The 15,222-nt window shown below is 40.9% G+C and overlaps 1 protein-coding gene across 3 annotated transcripts in view; it reads left to right on the forward strand.

Moving 5' to 3' along the window:
* LOC120522832 (neural cell adhesion molecule 2-like) overlaps positions 1-15,222 on the forward strand; it is a 1,092,848-nt gene that overhangs the window by 723,820 nt on the left and 353,806 nt on the right. The gene's annotated exons all lie outside the window — the stretch shown is intronic.

Consider the following 15,222-nt stretch of genomic DNA (forward strand, 5'->3'; position numbering starts at 1 on the left):
TTGTGAGCTTTACTTTGTTGGATTTCAGACTTACCCAGACATACTCCCGAGTCACAGTTTCGGTACACTGCTGGTATTTACATAAAAGAGGCAGCCTGCTTCAGTATGGGGAGCCCGAGTCGGGAGGAAGAAGACAAAGCTTGCCTGCAGGAGCCGAGGAGTAAAGGAAAGAGATGGAAGGATTTCTGAGTAATCTGTGTGTGTATCTTGAAGTCCTTTGTAAAGAGCTGAAAAGGATTAACCCTTTGAACTAGACCAGAATGTGTGTCCCTGCTGTTGTGTTGGGGGTTAACCAGAGGTTTCAGGTTACAAACAATTTCCATTCCTGTGGACCTTTCTAACTTAACTGTGGACGTAAGCTGGAACTTATGTTGGAAGATGTTCACATTTAGGAATCCTTCACAAATGCATAATGAGTTATTACGTATTCGACAGAAATTTATCTCAGACTTGTTTAGGTGACAGTGAAGCAATTGTACTGTACTTCAGATCACAAATAGAAAATCATTTAAGCTAAGACTTTGAACCATGGGAATGTATAACCTTATGTTGTAACCTGAATGTGAACCTTATTTTTTGATTTACCAGTTTTTGATAATGATGCGGTATATTATACAGTTGGGAAAATGCATAATGATAGCATGAGAAACTACCACTAACTGACAGTTGTGCCATTTCTACTGAAATGGCTTCCCTCCCTTTGACGGTAGTGGTGTGACGTATATGTAGGGAATGCTAACAAGGGGATTTACTGTTTTGCTGAGTATCTAACTAGTCGCTTCACTTTCATGGAGATTATTGTGGGGTTGTGTGTACCAGTGGTTTGATTCTAGGACAGGACGAAATGATTGAAAGTGGTGGCAAACTATGGACTGTTCCGTGCTACTTGAATTTAAAATGAAAAAAAAAAAAAACATGGGGATTTTTATGTGTGGTAAGTTAAGACAAGCAAAACCTGAAACCCTGGAAGCCAAGCTGCCATCACAGGATGTCTCCACTGGGCTCCCAGAACCAAGGACGTGCGGGCAGGGGATTCATGAAAAGTAAAAAAAAAAAAACTAATAATGATAACATAAAATGCATGTGTCCACTGGTCTGTGCTATAAATTTGTTTTCTGTATAATTCAAATAATTTGAATCATTTTTATAGTCAAAATCGCTGAATTGGCGCATTTCGTGATCAAATACAGGGGGAGATACATGCGGTGCGGCAATAAGGAGACGAGACAAGCCTCACCGCACTAAAAATCATAGTTTGCTTGCAGGAGCGATATATTCATGCTAATCCGAGACAAAGGCTGTGCGCTGAGGTAGGGGGAAACATGACGTCAGGAGTAGGGAGCCAGGTGGGGCTGTCCTCACTCACCTTGGCTCCGCTTAGCTAGCAATACCTGTTTGTTTATTGATTTTTAAAGTTTGTCCTGTTTCACTACCACACAGGTGGAGCCACGGGGGATAGCTAGTATCTGACAGGAATGTGTGTTCAGGGGAAACGTCATTATGAAAAGTAAAAATGCTAATAATGGTAACATAAAATAAATCTGTCCACTGGTCTATGCTATAAATTTGTTTTCTGTATGATTCCAATCATTTTGTTTATTTTTATACTCAAAATCGTTGAATTGGTGCATTTCCTGATCAAATACAGGGGAGAAACGCGAGGCGAGGCAGCGAGGAGCCTCACCTCACTTCGGCCTGCGCTCTCCATCATACACATTGGGTTGATGCCTGCAATTGGCGCGTGCCTGTTGCTGTCTCTCTGCATGTCGCCAATATAATGTTTGCAGATGCGTGTATTATACACCCTGCCTTTCCACAGTCTGTCTAATATCTTTAATGAATGTGTGTGACATATTTAGTCTTGCTTATCGGACATAAAACCACAGTGAAAAGGCACAAGGTGAGGCAGTCAGTACTGTGCCTCCCCTGAAGGGGGCGCATGTGAGCCCAACAGGTGCTCGTTGCTGCTGTTCTTCTACACAGACGCACCAATAAGTTAGCGACATCAGAAAGTCAAGTGCACTGACTGCCAAAATGGAAGATTATATATGTAAACTTAAAAATTTCTCAAAACTGGACTTTCAATCAAAACAGGAGATTATAAATAATGGAAGACCAACACCGGAACTAAAAGGTTTGCTTCAGGGAACAACTACATTTTGATCTTAAAATATTCTTTTGTTTTTCTTGTTATCGTTTTGTTGAATATTCTGCATTATATTTGATTTAAAGCATGAGAATTAAAAGCTTTTAAAAACAACTAAATATTTCAATATAGGTCAAAATTGAAATCTGTTTTTTGTCCGCGGACCACTCCATACTTCCATTTGTATTGAATGAGTACAAACTGTGGAATTACAACAGCAAATTTAGAACACATGGAGGGTGAGAGGCAATTGCGCTCTCTCTGCTCACTCTCTCTCGCTGCTATAAATGTAACGTTTTTTCTTAGCCAAATATGCGCCTTACCTATCTGTGTGTAAAGAATGCTGATGAGATCTGAAACATAACCAGTAGTCAATGTGCATGCTGGCTGCCAGTTGAATGGTGAATAAGCTACTCTTTTTGGTTCCCATTTTTGTAAATCAGACTCTGAAGGATTCACCAACCATGAACCTTACCACACGTCACTACCCACAATGTAAACCTCAGGTCCACACTGCAGGACTTTGCCAATTTTGCCAAATGAAAACTCCATCAGTTCAAATCATCAATAGCAGTCACATTAAAAAGTTTGGGAACCCCTCTCAGCTTGCATAATAATTGACTCTACTTTCAACAAAAAAGATAACAGTGGTATGTCTTTCATTTCCTAGGAACATCAGAGTACTGGGGTGTGTTCTGAACAAAGATTTTTAGTGAAGCAGTATTTAGATGTATGAAATGAAATCAAATGTGAAAAACTGGCTGTGCACACATGTGGGTCTCCTTGTCATTTTGCTGATTTGAATGCATGTCACTGCTCAATGCTGATTACTTGGTTGGATGAGCTCGTTAAGCCTTGAACTTCATAGACCGGTGTGTCCAATCATGAGTGGTAAAATGTATTTAAGGTGGTCAATTGCAAGTTGTGCTTCCCTTTGACTCTTCTCTGAAGAGTGACAGCATGGGATCCTCAAAGCAACTCTCCAAAGATCTGAAAACAAAGATTGTTCAGTGTCATGGTTTAGGGAAAGGCTACAAAAAGCTCTCTCTGAGGTTTCAACTGTAAGGAATGTAATCAGGAAATGGAAGGCCACAGGCACAGTTGCTGTTAAACCCAGCAGGTCTGGCAGGCCAAGAAAAATACAAGAGAGGCATATGAGCAGGATTGTGAGAATGGTTACAGACAACCCACAGATCACCTCCAAAGACCTGCAAGAACATCTTGCTGTAGATGGTGTATCTGTACATCGTTCTACAATTCAGCGCAATTTGCACAAAGAACATCAGTATGGCAGGGTGATGAGAAAGAAGCCCTTTCTGCACTCACGCCACAAACAGAGTCGCTTGTTGTATGCAAATGCTCATTTAGACAAGCCAGATTCATTTTGGAACAAAGTGCTTTGGATTGATGAGGCAAAAATTGAGTTATTGGGTCATAACAAAAAGAGCTTTGCATGGCGGAAGAAGAACACCGCATTCCAAGGAAAACACCTGCTACCTCCTGTCAAATTTGGTGGAGGTTCCATCATGCTGTGGGGCTGTGTGGCTAGTTCAGGGACTGGGGCCTTTGTTAAAGTTTAGGGTCGGATGAATTCAACTAAATATCAATAAATTCTTCAGGATAATGTTCAAGAATCAGTCACAAAGTTGAAGTTACGCAGGGGTTGGATATTCCAGCAAGACAATGACCCAAAACACAGTTCAAAATCTACAAAGGCATTCATGCAGAGGGAGAAGGACAATGTTCTGGAATGGCCGTCACAGTCCCCTGACTTGACTATCATCGAAAAACTATGCAACATCTAGCATTGTGTGGAAAAGTCCTTGCTCGGCAGCCATCAGATTTAACTGAACTGGAGAGATTTTGTATGGAAGAATAGTCAGAAATACCTCAATCCAGAATCCAGACACTCATCAAAGGCTATAGGAGGCGTCTAGAGGCAAAAGAAGGCTCAACTAAGTATTGATGTCATATCTCTGTTGGGCTGCCCACATTTATGCACCTGTCTAATTTTGTTATGATGCATATTGCATATTTTATGTTAATCAACTAAACTTAATGTCACTGCTGAAATACTACTGTTTCCATAAGGCATGTCAGATATTAAAAGGAAGTTGCTACTTTGAAAGCTCAGCCAGTGATAAACAAAAATCCAAAGAATTAAGAGGGGTTCCCATACTTTTTCATATGACTGTACATTGGAAGGGTGTCTCCTCTTCCCAGTGGGTTCATTCTGTTTGACCACAGCTGTGTGCTCCCCTACTTTCCACTGCAAGGTGCTTTTCAGTCTACTTTGTTGTCGCTCGAACCTCACACCAATTCATGGCAGCAAAAATGCAGATTTGAGAACTTAAGCTAATTCTAGTTTAGTTGATATTGACACACCTTGGAGCTGAATGACTAAATGATAATGCAAATAGTTACATTTTAATGCCATCAAAAATAGTTTGGGTTTTGCATTTTGTTATATGCATGGATATACTGTGTGTATTTATGAACTGAAGCATTTGTTAGGTACTGGACTTCCAGTTCATGGAGAAATAAAGGAGGTGGAAATCTAGCCCTACCCCTAACCCTAATTTAAAATCTGCCATGGGAGGCATTTGAGTTTATCTTGGTGCTCTTGAAGCCACTCTGTTGTGTGGTGGCATTGTCTTCTTGGAGTAGAGAAATATCAATATCACTACAAGGTGCACCTGCTCCTGGAAAATGCTTGGTCATTATACAACCATACAGAGCACTCCCACAAGGTGTCTCTCCATATCAGTACTGATTCCCCCACCATGCAGGCTTCAGCAGGCAACAGACGTTGTTGGTCAAAGCCCATCTTTTGGCAGTTTTTCGTGAAAAATGCATCTGCGGCGGTGTCCACACTACCAAGTTTTCGCTGAAAAAACAGCATTTTAAAATAAAAACGATATTGATCCACATATCGTTTATGAACGTTTCTCTGCTCACATTAAAGGTAGTGAAAATGCGTATGATGTAGGCTTTCACCTACACTGGGTATGTGCTCATTCGCTTGAAAAATCCTTGAAGGGATTTTAACACCGCCAACCACAGGATTTATTGTAAAATCCTAGCGACCTGCAAATGATCTGCCTTTTGCATATGTTGTAGTATTCAAACTGCACAAAACACAGTTTAGCTGCATACAGGTAAGTAACACAACAAGCGCCATGGAAAGCAACACCTCAGTGACTGCTATGTTTGAATATGCTTTTCTTCCAAGAAGGGTGACCAATCAGAGAATAAGACATTGTGATGAGCAGGAGCCAATCAGGGACGGGCTATGTAATAAGCATAGACAAAGGAGTCTGCATTTTCAGAAGTGTATACTGTCATACATCCACACTGCCACATTCAGCCGGCATTTTCAGAAGTATGTAGCTATGGAGAGCATTTTCAAAAGTCTCTGTTCTCAGGGGTTGAAAACACCAGGGTAATATGGACAAAAGGCGAAAACAGAGACTAATGCATCTGGGTTTTTAAATGAAAACACAGTAGTGTGGATGTGGCTTGCATTTCAGGCACAGACTGTTTGGCCTCTTTGGTCTCTGATAGCTCTTTTTGATACCTGCCATATTAAAGTCTTTACAGCTGTTTGCCAATCATCTTAACACGACTTTGCGGCTGCATTTGTCTTTGTTAAACTCCTGTTTAAGTGTTGTCTCCATTATTTTGCTCAACATCTATGTATTTACATATATACACTGTGGCGGGCGGCTGGGAGCTGTGCCGGGATGCCTAGAAGGATCGGGAGAGGGACTATGCCTCCCCCGGACCATGAGAGGGCAGCCACCCTGGTTTGTATGGAGGCCATGGGAAATGAGCATGGAAGCTAAACCCTAGGGGCCCGTGGTCACCGCCAGGGGGTGCCCAGAAGATTGTGAAGGCCCTGGATGGCGGAAATATTACCAGGCACACCCGGAGTGCTTCCAGGTGCTCATGCGGCCCATCTGCCATACCAGGAAGTGCTGCAGGAAGCCTATCAGGAGGCACCTGGAGCACATCTGGGTGAAATAAAAAAATCATCAGCTTGAGTCGGGTGGAAGAGGACGAAGCTCAGAGGAGAGGAGTGGAGGCGGTGAAGGAAGGCTGGTTATTGAAGAGGCCCGGACTGAGGGTGATTGGTACAGGAGCACTGGATTGTGTGCAGGAATTTACTCACTGTAAATAGTGTAAATAAAACGTGTGGTGAGTTTGAACATTGGTATCTGCCTGTCTGTGCCACAACATTACCAGTCAAACATTATAGAACACCTCTCAGGTTTTCCTCAAATTTACTCAATTGAAATGCAATGAATGACCTAAAATGGTGGAAAGATAAGCGGTAAATTTAAAGTTTAAGTTAGCAAAAACAGACAAAAGGACTTTTCAGAATGTTACAAATGGGCCTTCTTTATGGAACAATAGATTACAACCTACAAATGTTTTACATCAATTAAAGTAAATGAAGCCTTGCAAGTTGAAGTAAACAATCTGCACTGGTGTCCCACCGTCTGCCAATTCCTTAAAAATCTTCTGTGTGTGTGTTAAAGCAGAGTTAGAACACACTGTGCTACTATACCCTCTGAAGTACTGCAGTGATAATGGCAAGAAAACGTCAGTTAACAAATGAAATGAAACAGAGCAGTATAACAGTTAGAAGTGTAAGCCTTTCATTTAGAGAAATTGCAAAACAAATGAAAGTGTCAGTGAGTGCCGACAAAGACATTTGGAAATGGTAAGGAACTCTGATAGGTCGAGATCTGGAAGCGCCAAAGTCACAAAGCCAATCAGAAGACAAGTTTCTGAGGGTCACCAGCTTGCGTGATCACAGGAGCCTCACAGCACAACAGCTTCAAAGACAACTTAACAGTGCAGGACAAAATAAGCAAATCTCAGTGTCTACTGTGAAGAGGAGACTTTGTGCTGCAGGTCTGACAAGGCGAGTGGCAGGAAGAAAGCCATTCGTTAAAGCAGCGGTTCTCTAACTTTAATATTTCGTGCCCACCTTTTCTACCTGGAATAATTCTGCGCCCCCTGCATGATATAAGATAGATGAGAATAGTCCTATGATACAGCTAACAAAGGTATGATACTCGTGCGGTGTTGCGGTATCCTGTCATTTTTACTTACATAAGATTTGCATGTGTTCGGCTAACTTCGATGAAATATTTGCAATTGTTTTTTTTTTTAAAGTGCTTTAATAACTGTTAAAATGCCTTGTGTGGTTTGTGGTAGTAATTTTAATCCCAAAAACAAAGAATAAATTATTTATTCTTATTTAATTATTTTTTTATGTAAAAAAAGATTAAATTTGTTTTAATTTTTAAAAATCCCGTAAACGAGGACACCGATGAAGTCAATCTGTGCAAGACAAACGTATTTTCGTCCAACAAATATTATACTGCTGTTAGTTGTATCATGAAAATAACCCAATACACAGTAAATTATTTAACCTCAATTTGGCAGTATTGGCTATGCTGCCAATGTGGTGTAGTCGCGCCGCATTATCACCTGAGGCCTAATGCATAACGCCGTGCATAGAACTCGCACGATAACATGACGTAAGCACAAAAGCTGAAATGTGCTTATGCACAGAAAAATCCAGATGCAGGAATCTGTGCGTACTCCAACTCCCACATTCGTCCACTACATAAATCCTGGTCAGCATGAAAAGTAACACACGTGCACGCGCTTTATGTAACGCCCCAACTCCTCCCAGAATTACACCTATTTGAATATGCAAATCAATATAAATCACCCTTAAGCTCAGCTTTCTGTGAAAAGACAATGGGAAAAGCACGGGGGAAATATAAGAATTTCAGTGAATACCAAGTGGAGACAAAGGAAAAACATACTATTTATTAATTTAAACAGTGGTATAAATAACAAAAGGAAGTTGATCGAGTGACATAGCGTGTTGGAGGAACTCGAAAGGTCAAGTTCACAAAGTCACACAGTGCCTGAAATAAAAAAGAAGTCACATATCAAAGTCACCATGAAAAGGCGAGTCGTAGCCCACCGTCTGAGTGTCATATGAAAGTTTATTAGGGTACAGAGAAAAAGAAAAATAGGGACACAGTGGGGAAAAAAGCACGAAATGTCAACTTTAATCTCGAAATGTCCACTTTAATCATGTAGTTTATTTTGTCATTAAAGTAGAACATCATAAACTTCACCTTAAAATCATTTAATTTACTAGTTTCTCAAATCCCATCGTAACTAAAGTAGCACGTTAAATGCTGTGCTTTGTATGTGTTCTTCTATGTGCTCTATGTGTGTGAATCACTACGTGCTTCTGTTCTTTCTCTTTCCCCGACAGGACACAGAATCCATCACCTTTGTGATATTACAGCTCTCTGAATAATTAAAATACTGAGATGTATACGTGATATCATTTTCATGATGATTGGAATGAAAGCATGTTATTAAACATGGGAACACGATGGTGCAGTGATCGTTCATGTCTCACACAAGATGCTGCTGCGCCATGCGCGACTTTTGATGAAATACTTTATTGCAGCAGTACTGTCTCTTTCAAACGTACTAACCTCCAATTCCTGTCCTTACTTTTCTTTCCCCAAATACGCAATCGCCACACAATCAGCTCTGTAATAGACGTTAAGCCATCTGTAAGCTTACAACGACGAATCTTCAAAACTTTTAAGGAACATTGAAATATCTTCATAGTACGTGTTTAATTATTCTATCTGTCTATCCTTCCAGTGTCACGCCAGCCTCAGCAAATATACAGCACGAGGCGGGAACAATCCGTGAACTTGCTAGCACTGCGGCTCCATGTTCTCACATGTTTAATTATTAACAATATAGATTATTTAAATGAAGTTAAAGTTTTATCTGTATAATATAATCAACATATTTTGCTGCATTTCACCTTAAAAATGATATCGTCATCATATGTTAATACGCACTTTATAAAGTGGCTCAGGTTGTGTGATATTATAACTGTAGTGCAAGTTTACAGTGGGGTGATTGTATTTATAAGTTCAAACCGTTCTACAAAGAGCAATTGATTGAATGCATTTAAAGTTCTTGGGATGAAACCGTTTCTGAACCGCGAGGTCCGTACAGGAAAGGCTTTGAAACGTTTTGCCGTGGCTGAGACAGCGTGGGCTTGAAGCTATATATCGATAATTCTCTTTCCGATCAGCTGCTGCTGTGATTCACACTCAGATACAGTGATATAAATACTCCGAGTGGTGCAGTGAGAGTAATATGGAAAAAGATGATCCACTGTGGCAACTCCTAACGGGAGCAGCTGAAAGAAGAAGAAGATGATATTTGGAATACTATGGCTATTCCTTGGACCATTATATTGTTACAGGTTAATTACAATTAGATCCATTAAACTAATAAGCAATATGCGGTTAATTTCAGTGTATTTATAAAGCCGGATCAGTAATGTGGATCTGAAAAAGAAAGATAAACCACACAGGAACAGTAGTACTGCTTTGACGCTGGGTGCCGCCAGTCTGCAAAACCCAGCGGAGAACTTGCCTACGACAAGGTATGAGGTGCCATGGAAAAGTGCGTGGCTTTACGCCAAGTGTAGGTGTTATACATCGCGATCTGAACGTGCAAATGTTCTTGCGCAACATTTCTGTGAGTACGCACCGCTTATACATGAGGCCCCTGATCTACTGTTACCCAAAAGTTTGCGACAGATACCGATACGTCTCGAACTTTCTGGATTGAAAATAAGCGACTATAAAAGCAGCAGCAGCAGCGGCGCCGCTCGTCATAGAAACAAACTTCAAATAGAAAAGGAGCTCAGAGTGTCTCTAATCTCGAATATCAAACCAAACCTGGACAGGCTGTGTACTTTGAAGGAGGCACATATTAGTCATTAGATCTTTGCCTTAGAAATGTTTTATTTTAGTTATAATGCATTTGTTGTGATTATATGCTTGCAAATTTAAATTTAAAATAAAATGTAAAAAATTAATTTTGATGTCTTGTTCATTTATTTGACGCCCCCCTTGTACAGCTTCAGCATCCCACAGTTTCAAAATCGCTGCCTTAAAAGACCAAATAGGGCCTTGAAATATCGTCTGTGGACTACTGCAGACTGGAAGAAAGTCTTATGGACCGATGAATCAAAAGTTGAAATCTTTGGTTCATCACTCAGGGTGTTTGTATGCTGTTGAGTTGGTGATGGTGATGGATCCTCAGCGTGTCACCCCAACTGTCCAACATGGAGGAGGAAGTGTAATGGTCTATGGTTCTTTTGCTGGAAGCCGCGTTGATGACTTGTGCTCTGAATCAAAAGGGTTACCGCAGTTTGGGAGTTATATAAAGCAGAAGGTAGCTACGTTAATGAATCAAAACTGTAAATATAATTTTGTAAAATGATTGATTCCTTGACTTATTTTTATTTGCCATTATTTCTTTGTTCTATGCCCTGATTTCATGAACAACAATCTTTAGGTGGGTGGTACTTGTCAGAGTAACATCCACATGGATGTAAGGACCTATGGTTTCCCTGCAGAACACTGCCCAGAGCATCACACTGCCTCCGTCATCTTTCTTACTTTCCATACTGCGTCCTGCTGCCATTTCTTCTCCAGGTAAATGCTGCACACACACCCATGGCTGTCCCCATTAAATTAAAGAAGACGTGAATCATCAGACCAGTCCACTGTCTCCCATTGCTCCATAGACCAGTTCTGATGCTCACATGCCCATTGTAGGTGCAGTTGGTGGTGCACAGGGGGATTAGCATGGGCACTCTGACTGGTCCGCGACTGCGCCATCTGCAGCGAGCTGGGATGCACTGTGTGTTCTGATGCCTTTCCCTCCTGGCCAGCATTACGTTTCTTAGCAATATCTGCTGAAGTACCCCTTCTATGGCATCAGACCAGACTGATTAACCATTGAACCCCATGCACGTCATTGACCCTGTCACCGGGTCACCACTTTTGGTAGGTGCAAACCACTGCATACTGGGAACACCCCACAAGACCTGCCATTAGTCTTCTAGCCATCACTATTTGTCCCTGGTCAAAGTCCCTTGCCCGTTTTTCCTGCTTCCAACACGTCACCTTCAAGAACTGACTGTTCACTTGCTGCCGGAAATATCCCACCCGTTGACAGGTGCCATTGTAACAAGATAATTGAGGTTATTCACTTCACCTGTCAGTGCTTTCGAGGTTGTGGTTGATCGGTGCATGTGACTCTCTGGCAGATGGCAGTGCCGTGGCACTAAAACAAGCCTCTTGAGATGACAGTTCCTTCCATGGTGTCTCTAATTTTGTCACCTGTCTTCTTTGAATATATGAACTGTTTTCTTTTGTCTCTGCATATCTTTAATGTCAGAATGTGATCGTTGTGTTGTCTACTGTAAGTGACTATAAAGGCAGCACATAAGTACTGAGCAAACCGATGTTGTCATATTGTCATATGCTGCCATTTAAAATGAAAAAATCTTTAATCACTGCATTTGAATTTTTAAAGATACAGTTAAGGCTTGCAGTAAATGAATAGCTTGGGCTACTTGTTTGCTTTTAAACTCTCAGAATGTCCTGTGTGAGTAGGTATTGGTCATCGAGGTTCTGCTCAAGCTTTATAATGCACTGGTGAGGCCTCATCTGGAGTACTGGGTGCAGTTTGGGTCTCCAGGCCACAAAAAGGACATAACAGCACTTGAGAAGGTCCAGAGAAGAGCGACTAGGCTGATTCCAGGGCTACACGGTTTAATTATGAGGAAAGATTAAAAGAGCTGAGCCTTTACAGTTTAAACAAAATAAGATTAAGAGGAGACATGATTGAAGTGTTTAAAATTATGAAGGGAATTACAGTAATCCCTCCTCCTAGGTGAAAATCCGCGAAGTAGAGACCATATGTTTGTATGGTTATTTTTATATATTTTAAGCCCTTAGAAACTCTCCCACACTGTTTATAAATATTCTCCGCACAGTTATACAGTAAACCCTCGTTTATCGCGATTAATCCGCTCCAGACAGATAAATGGATTTCCAAGAAGTAGGATTCTTTATTTATAAATCTAATATTTTCGCAGTTAGAGCATTGAAAACCTGTTTACGACCTTCTAAATACGTTTTTTAACATTATTAGAGCCCTCTAGACATGAAATAACACCCTTTAGTCAAAAGTTTAAACTGTGCTCCATGACAAGACAGAGATGACAGTTCTTTATCACAATTAAAAGAATGCAAACATATCTTCTCTTCAAAGGAGTGCGCACGTCAGGAGCGGAGAATGTCAGATAGTGAGAGTAAAGTAAACAATCAAAAATCAATAGGGCTGTTGCGCTTTTAAGTATGCAAGCACCGCGATAAAGCGGCGCAATGAAGGGATCAATGTGAAGGTAGCCTTTCAGCATTTTTTTACAGGCGCGTCCGTATCTTCTAAGCAAACAGCCACTGTGCAAACAGCCCCTCTGCTCACACCCCCTCCGTCAGGAGCAGATAATGGGGCTAATCATACGTCTCCCTGATGGTATTGCATGATGGATAAGTATCTGCCTGTATTTCTCAGAGAGAGTGAGACACAGAGAAAAGCAAACAATGAAAAATCAAGAGCTTTTAAGTGTGCGAAGCAGCGCGTGGGAAGCATATCGTATATCATTGAGGAGTTTTATTTAATATGTAATACATGCTCTGATTGGGTAGCTTCTCATCCATCCGCCAATAGCGTCCCTTGTATGAAATCAACTGGGCAAACCAACTGAGGAAGCATGTAACATAAATTAAAAGACCCATTGTCCGCAGAAATCCGCGAACCAGCGAAAAATCCGTGATATATATTTAGATATGCTTACATTTAAAATCCACGATGGAGTGAAGCCGCGAAAGTCGAAGCGCGATATAGCGAGGGATCACTGTAGTCCAGTGGATCAAGACTTGTATTTTAAAATGAGTTCATCAAGAACACGGGGACACAGTTTGGAAACTTGTTAAGGGTAAATTTCGCACAAACATTAGGAAGTTTTTCTTTACACAAAGAACAACAGACACTTGGAATAAGCTACCAAGTAGTGTGATAGACAGCAAGCCGTGATGGACTTTCAAAACTCGACTTGATGATTTTTTTAGAAGAAATAAATGAATAGGACTGGCAAGCTTTGTTAGGCTGAATAGCCTGTTCTCGTCTAGAGGGTTCTAAATGTTTTAATCTCAGCTGACCACAGATGTGAAAATCCCGCAGTTTATTATATCCTGCTTTCTTGTGTTTAGTTTAGCATTGTAAAAGGAACTACTCAGGAGGAGGTCTGAGTGATTTAGAAATTGTAGAGGGAGAAGTGCTGCTGTGATTAAAATGGCTGAAATCCAACAAATCACCAGGACCACATTTACCCTAAAGTTCTTAAGGAGGCTAGTGAGTACAGATATAAACCCCTGACACATATTTTTTTGAAATCACTGCACACTGGAGAGATTCAGAAGGACTGGAAAATGACAAATATCATCCCATTATATAAAAAGGGTGACAGGGAAGATCTAAGCAACTAAAGGCCAGTAAGCTTAACATGCATCACAGAAAACTAATGGAAGGAATTGTTAAGGATAAGATTGAGCAACACATGGCAAGGACAGGAGTTATTCTGAACAGTCAGCATGGGGTCAGAAGAGGGAGGTCGTGTTTTACTAACATGCTGGAATTCTATGAGGTTGCAACAAAAGCATACGATCAAAGTGGAGCTTATGATCTCATTTATCTGGACTTTCAGAAAGCATTTGATAAGGTGCCACATGAGAGGTTGGGCATCAAGTTAAAAGAAGTGGGAGTTCAGGGTGATGTTTTTAGATGGGTGCAGAATTGGCTCAGACACTGGAACTGAGGGTGATGGTGTGAGGAACCTCATCAGAACTGGCTGATGTTAAGAGTGGTGACCAACAGGGGTCAGTGTTGGGGCTGCTGCTATTTTTAATATATATAAATGATTTAGATAGGAATATAAGTAAAAAGCTGTTTAAGTTTGCAGATGATACCAAGATAGGTGGATTAGCAGATAATCTCAGATCTACTGAGTCATCACAAAGGGACTTGGATAGCATACAGGCTTGGGCAGATTTGTGGCAGATGAAATTTAATGTCAGTAAATGTAAAGAATTACAAGTAGGAAGCATTGAATACACAATGGGAGGTTTGAAAATCGAGAGTCTACCTTATGAGAGGGATTTAGGAGTCATAGTGGACTCTAAGCTATCGACTTCCCAACAGTGTTCAGAAGCCATTAAGAAGGCTAACAGAATGTTAGGATATATAGCGCCTTGATCTGTGGAGTACAAGTCCAAGGAGATAATGCACTGGTGAGGCCTCATCTGGAGTACTGTGTGCAGTTTGGGTCTCCAGGATACAAAAAGGACATAACAGCACTAGAAAAGGTCCAGAGAAGAGCGACTAGGCTGATTCAGGGCTACAGTGGTTGAATTATGAGGAAAGATTAAAAGAGCTGAGCCTTTACAGTTTAAGCAAAAGAAGATTAAGAGGAGACGTGACTGAAGTGTTTAAATTATAAAGGGAATTAGTCCGGTGGATCGAGACTTGTATTTTAAAATGAGCTCATCAAGAACACGGGGACACAGTTGGAAACTTGTGAAGAGTAAATTTTGCACAAACATTAGGAAGTTCTTCTTTACACAGAAAACCACAGACACCTGGAATAAGAGACCAAGTAGTGTGGTAGACAGTAGGATGTTAGGGGCTTTCAAAACTCGACTTGATGTTATTTTGGAAGAATTAAGTCGATAGGCCTGGCGAGCTTTGATGGGCTGAATGGCCTGTTCTCGTCTTGATTGTCCTAATGTTCTTATTGTAAAGCACCTCTGTTGATATTCTAGCAATGAAGGTGCTAAAGAAAATGAAGTTTAGCTGAACGGTACATGAATTTCACACAGGCCCCTGTATACACTGTCTCAGGGCGTTTATTAAATTTCTCAGTGTGTCAGCAGTCGGTCCTGAAGCTGAGATCCGCTTTCAGATCCAATGCCCTGACCACTAGCCTTATGTCTCCATCTTTAAGCAGTTCAAAAGACTCCAATTTGTCTCCTGAAGAATGAACACAATTAAGTCGTTGCTGGCAGCAGCTGCTGACACTTCCGCTT

The sequence above is a fragment of the Polypterus senegalus genome, chromosome 2 (genome assembly GCF_016835505.1).
Source record: "Polypterus senegalus isolate Bchr_013 chromosome 2, ASM1683550v1, whole genome shotgun sequence".
In the NCBI taxonomy this organism is placed as follows: domain Eukaryota; kingdom Metazoa; phylum Chordata; class Cladistia; order Polypteriformes; family Polypteridae; genus Polypterus; species Polypterus senegalus.